Consider the following 6,456-nt stretch of genomic DNA (forward strand, 5'->3'; position numbering starts at 1 on the left):
AGCTTTTGGCAGCAAAAAAGATCTGGATGTCAGTCTGGCTTCACCCCCAGCTATGTGACCTTAGAGAATTCACTTCTACTTTCTGAAACAGTTTTTTCACTATGATAAATCCTCCGTTTAACTGATGTAATAATTTAAAACAAAGTATACGTGAGAAACCTGGCACAACGGGAATACTTAATAAATAGTTGTTCATCTTTACCACCAAGTTCTAATAGTGCAGTTTGAATTATAGTTTTAAATTACCTTGATTCTTTGGTGTTTGTAAGCAAAACAAAAAACACCAAAAAGCCATTTAATTAAGGCTTCAATGGCAGTGCCAGATGTGTTGACTATGGTTTAACCCACACAGAAACCCTCAATCTTTTATCATTTAAAAAAAAATCAAAGCCTGTCCCCATCCCAAAGATGTTTTCTCCATTTGAGCCTTGGACATTTTAAGAGCCTTTCTCTCATAGTTTCTTCTTGTTTGCTTTGTCTTTCCAACTGTAGTTTCCACAATTATAGCGATTTCTTCATATGTCTGAATGCTTTCAGTTGGAAACTTCTCAGTGGATTCCACCACCTCCACCTTCTCATAGGCCAGTGCCTTGGTAGGGTTTTTCCACAGCTGTCAGGCCACTGCTCCTGTCCCCATGCATCTCAAGAGTTATCCTGGTTGACCTCAGGTTTATGAGACTGGAGTGACCTGGAATAATCACAAGACAGGGCCTCCCAGCCACATTGACCTCCTTCTAGTCATCACACTTCTCTCCACACCTTTTCAGCATTTTGCAATTTGTCTCCTTCTCCTTGTCTGTGGTATGCTGGCTGACAGGGTGCTCATCTCCCCTTCCTCTCCAAAGGGAGCTAATGCTGTTCAGAAGTGGACTTCACAGGACTGTTACAATGTAGTCTTCCTCAATGGAAACAATCACCTCACCTTTGGCCATGACAGAGAAGGGACAGAACTCAGGATCCACATAACTTACATTTCCTGTGACCAGCACATATTCCCCTTCGGTATAAAGGTCAATTGTAGTCTTGAGCTCTTTGGCACTTTTCACCCTTTCCTTGACCATCTTGAATAGTTTTCTGAAGGCTTTGCTCATCTGCCTTCCATCAGGCATGTTCTCTGTATTGGGGTACTTGCTTTCTCAGCCCAATTCAAGCTTCAATTTGTCTTTTTCTTGAAGTAGCACCTGCTTTGTCTTCCAGATTGCTGAGTGGCGCGTATTTGAGAGTTTCATCTGTTCTGTCTTTAGCTAAAATCTCCTTTTTCCTTGGAATATTTTCAGGGAGGATTTTTGGTCTTGGTTTTGTTGCTGTTTTATCTTATACAGCCCTAGTGAGATCTGTTGACTTTGTTCTCAAATGATGCGTTGGTACTGGTCCAACTTGTTCTTCAGGGTGTGCTGGGCAGCTGGCCCCAGCAGCTGGCAGTCATAATAAGATTTCTCCAGAACCCTCTTCGTCTCCTAATCTCCTTCCACAGGGCTTCAATCTGTTCATCATAAAGCCTGATTTCATCAATGTAACACTCATGAGCATCTTTAATAGGTTTTTCCAAGCCAGCTGTCTGGGCCATCCCTCCCATAACTGTAGACACTTGAGGAATCATCTATGATCTGCTGCAAGATGCTGACATGCATCTGAATTTCCAGAAGATCTTTTTGTACCTGTCTGTCGCTTCGCTGATAGCATCTTGTAGAAACTGGGTTTCATTTTGAAGGTAAAGTTTGTACAGTAAAGTTTATCTGCTTCCTTGTTGTCATAAGCCAGGTTTTCTAGAGAAGTAAAACCAGTGAAACATATATATGTAAAGAAGTTTATCAAGGAAATGGCTTACAGTTATAGGGTTGGTGGTTCAAACCCACCAGCTGCTCCTCAGAAACCCTATAGAGGGCGGCTATGAGTCTGAACTGACTTGACAGCACGTAACAAAACAAACAACAAAACAAAATATTGCTTGTCAATAAACTTGGGATCAAATGGAATATAATATGGTTTTTAAATGCATTAAATTAAGCAAAATTAATATAAACTATTTACCTTCTTAAAGGGACAAATCACTCAAAACTCATTTGGAAGAAAAAAGAAAGTGAAAACAGAAGGCTAAGAGAAAAGTGAAAATAAGCTATCTAAGAAGTGAGTAAGAACCAGGAAAGAAGACAACAGGCAGATGTTCCTAAGAACACAATGAGATACTGGAATATGCAACTTTCCTCCCCTGACTCACCAATAGCTACCTTTCAACGCCCATCCAATTATCCACTACCACTCCTGCCACCGGCTTCTTTCTTTCCTTTTGGTCCCACTGTGCTCATTACCAGTGAGCAGGGTGGCTCTGTACCATAAGCACTGGACTACCAACAAGAGGTCTCTATGAGTCAGTATCGACTTGATGGCAAAGAGTTTTAGTTAGCTAAGCTCATTCCCCAGGGTGTGTGGTTGAGGAGGAGGGTAACCCCCACTGAGTTCCCTTCCCAAATTCCCTACACCCAAAGCACTGAGAGGAGGGGCTGGGGCTTTGAATCATAAAAACCTTATCTGTAATCCTAGATTTCCACCTTCTAATTAAAAGACTTTAGGGAAGTCTTTTTATTTTAAATCGTGTAAGCCTCAGTTTTCTTAAAATTGGAGATAATATTTCACAGGGCTGTTTATAGATAAAATAATGAGGTGCAATTTTTTTGCACATAAAAGTGCTCAGTGAGTATAAGTTGTTGTTGTTGTTGTTTTAAAGAAAAAACTTGTTAACAGTTCCTTTTGTTTATACCCTTTAGAAAATTTCCTGGGCCAATAGTGTATTAAATTTTCCTTAAAAAAAGTTTCACAGAAAAACAAAGAATAATACAGTTGGGATGAATTCTAGTGAAACATGAAGTGAACAGACCTCTCTGGCCCGCCCCTTGCAAAGTTTTCACTGAATTGACAGTGATAAGGAGGGAGATGACATTTACCCAAAGAGAGCAAGTAGGGAGGCAACAGTTGAGTGTGATCTCAAGAAAAGTGTTGGAAGCTGAAAGCAGACTGAAGACAGGGCTGAGCTTAATGCCTGGGAGAGGGCTTGTGAAAATCAGTACAGAACAAGCAAATGTAAGCTGCAGAAACAGAAAGGATTTGAAAATGGAAGTGACAAGTGCCTCAGAGAGTGGAGGTTTGGGTGGGGCTGAAAACAATGGATTTGCATATCTTCATAAAGAACAGCAAGCCACTCCTGCCCTCAACCTCAGCTCAGGTAGGCAGGCTACCAACCAGCAGAAGATTGGAAATTTATTCTCTCAATCTGAAGCTCCAGAGTAACAGACCCTAAACTGGTGGGAATGGAGGAGGATAGGGGAGATTGAGTCCCCGTAAAGCAGGGGAAATGGAACACCTACCTACATACTGCTCCTGACCCTTCCCTCCCAAAAGGCTGACAACTGGCTTATAACTCCCCAGAGAGAAAACTAAAGAATTCCTCTCCAAGAAAACAGTCAGTCCTAAGAGAAAAGATGCTGACATTTAATATCCACAGATACCTTCAGTGCAAAGGCAAGTCCCTGCCCAATTACTGAGCCTGAAACCTACTAGTTAACAATCCCTGCCCACTGGACACCAGAGCTTCCAGAAACTTTAGTGCCTCTCTCTTAAATACAAAGATGAGTCAAAAATTATCCACACATTGGTTGCAGAATTTATTTTAGTCAACTTTTAGAAAAGACAAATACATCATTTTTCTACATAATCTCCTTGCTTTTCAATCCACTTTGTCAACAAGCTTTCGTATTCCCTTATTAAAAAATGTTTTAGGCTGACCTGCAAGCCACGAAGTGCACCACTCTCTTCACTGCTTCATCACAGGTGAATCTTCATCCTTTAAAGGCTGCTTATAGGGGACCAAACAGGAGAAAATTCTATGAAGATCAGGACTATAGGAAGGATGCTTGAATACCTCAAACGAAATTTTTACTGTCAACAGAGTGGGCAGTGGTGTGTTGAAGTGCATTGTCATGCAAGATCACATTGCCCTTAGCAGTTTAGGCTTCAGCTCTTCAGTGAACATCTCACTGTACTGAGCACTGTTGATTGCTGAACATTTTTTCTGACAGTATTCCAATACTGGCCCCCCTTGAGAATCCAAGAAAACTGTAAGCACCTAATTTCCAGCTGATGGTTGAGTTTTGAACTGTTTCTTGGTCAGCATTTGAGGATGTTTCCATTCCATACTCTGCTGTTTACTCTCACACCCCTCGTGATGAGTGAGTCCATGTGTCATCACCAGTAACATGGCACCAGGAACGATTTTTTTTTAATGTTTTATTGTGAATTATGTAACAGTTTACATGGGAGAACATTAGCTTTACGTTCATCCTATCTTATATAATTTGATTGCCATAGTTACAATCCGCACCATGCAGCATCAACCAACCAAAGGATATACCCCGCAAGCCTGCCCTTCCGTCATCAGCACATAGCCCCTCTCCCTGTCTGGGTCTAGAGTCCCCAGCCCGTCCATCTCTTCACGTCATCGTCTCTGCCTCCATCTCTGGTGTCAATGTTTCTCTGGGTAGGGTTCCGCACTCCACTCTTCTCCCTTGATGGTCCAATAACGATTTTTTAAAAGAGATTTTTCCCTTCCTTTGAGTATCAGTCCAAATTTTGTTTGCAGATGTTCAAGTGCTTCTGTTTATGCTCTTCTATGAGTTGTTTTTGGTAGCCAACTCACAGAAACTTTTCACAACCCAAGTCTACTGTGGATTATTTCATAGGCAGAGCCATGAAATAATGGCTGATTTGTAAATGATTTGCCACACAATCTATTGTTGCTTGTCTATTTGACAGATCATTTCATGTGAACACTCAGTATTGTCATCAGTCATGGATGTGGATGGGCATTTTAATATAAATGAATTGAGGATAATTTTTGACTCACCCTCCTACTTGCACAGATATGGATTTACCTTTGCTGCAAACATATCCAGGAATGTGGTGGAGCATATACAGAGCATACACAGCATATACATATTTCATAACAAATATGAAAACATCTTAGACATTCCAAATACCTCGAGAGAATGAGCTGCTGGGTTTGGAGGCTCAGGACCATATTCTTGGGACACACCATAGTCAATTGTCACAGTATAGTCCATAAAGACAATGTTCTCCATCCGATTTTTGTGAGTAACAACTGGGATCTTAAAGACTTATGAGCAGCCATCTAAGGTGCAACTATTGGTCTCTCTGTGTGTGGAGGAAAGAAGAATGATCAAAATTGAAGACACTTGGTGGAACAGGTGAACATCAATCTCCACAACCCTGAGACCCGAAGAACTAGATGGTGTCCTGCTTCCACTAATAACCGTTCTGATAGAGAACACATTAAAAGGTCCTAGATAGAGTGGGAAAAAACGTGTAACAAAACTCAAAATTATAAAAAAAAAAAAAAAGAAGCCAGCTTTATAATTCATGTTTGTAACTAAACCCACCCCCCCATGGCTCAATTTCTAGCTAACCAGTAAATAGGTATACAGGGGTGATAACACCATTAGTGAGGTATGCTCATCATGGAAGGGTCAACCATTCAAGATCAAAAGGGCAGCATTTACTTAAGGACAAAGTCCAGAAGGGATGGAAAAGAAGGTTGCATAGAAACAAGAATCCTAGGGAGGAGCGGCTGGGAGAGGGGTTGTGTGCTGGTGGCTGGCGGGTTGGGGGGAGGAGGGCAGCATGTGGGATGTACCCTTTGGGTGTTTTGATGATGCATGCAGGGGATTGTGATCATTGCAATGAAACAAAATACGATAGGATGAATGTAAAGATAATGTTCACCCATGTAAACTAACACATAATGCACATACACACACAAAAAAAGAATACCCTCTGAAAGTAAGACTTACAAAAGGAAATCAGAACAATAAAATAATAAGCTATTTACTGACAGGAAAAATACAAAACAATAACGGCAGATGGACTGATTACTATAAGAACAAGCAAGTTGCTCGCCCAGGAGACATCAAGGCAAGTGGTTGGGACCCCTCAGAGCAAACCCCCTTCCAAGACTAAAACTCAAGGGTGACCATGTTCATAACTGATAAGGCGAAGTGATGAAAAAACAGCAATAAAGCTGAGAGTTAAGCCCTACAACATTCGATAGACTCCTGTGAACCCGGGAAGAGACCTGGTTAACCAGCAGTGTGGCAAAACCTGGGGACTCTTGGGCCCAGAGTCAGTGACATAGCCACAGAGGACTAGAGTGGAGAGTGAAGCATCCGGCTGATAAGAAGATAGGGCATATACACAAGAACACCCACATTTGCAAATAATACCCACTTTACCTGGCTTCAATGACTGGATGATGAGAGCTCAACTAGAAGAAGAAAGAAGAGGAAAAACAAATAGTAATTTAATACAATTTGATGAACTTGACCTACACCTATGGATGCAGTAGCTCAAACGAGGGAACAAATCTTTACAGCAAGGATCATTCCCACC

General features: G+C 41.3%; 1 pseudogene; it reads right to left on the reverse strand.

Annotated features, from left to right (window-relative positions):
* Window positions 1-373: 373 nt before the first annotated feature.
* The window catches only part of LOC102830584, a 13,684-nt pseudogene continuing 7,601 nt past the window's right edge, over window positions 374-6,456 (reverse strand).

The sequence above is a fragment of the Chrysochloris asiatica genome, unplaced genomic scaffold (genome assembly GCF_000296735.1).
Source record: "Chrysochloris asiatica unplaced genomic scaffold, ChrAsi1.0 scaffold00050, whole genome shotgun sequence".
In the NCBI taxonomy this organism is placed as follows: domain Eukaryota; kingdom Metazoa; phylum Chordata; class Mammalia; order Afrosoricida; family Chrysochloridae; genus Chrysochloris; species Chrysochloris asiatica.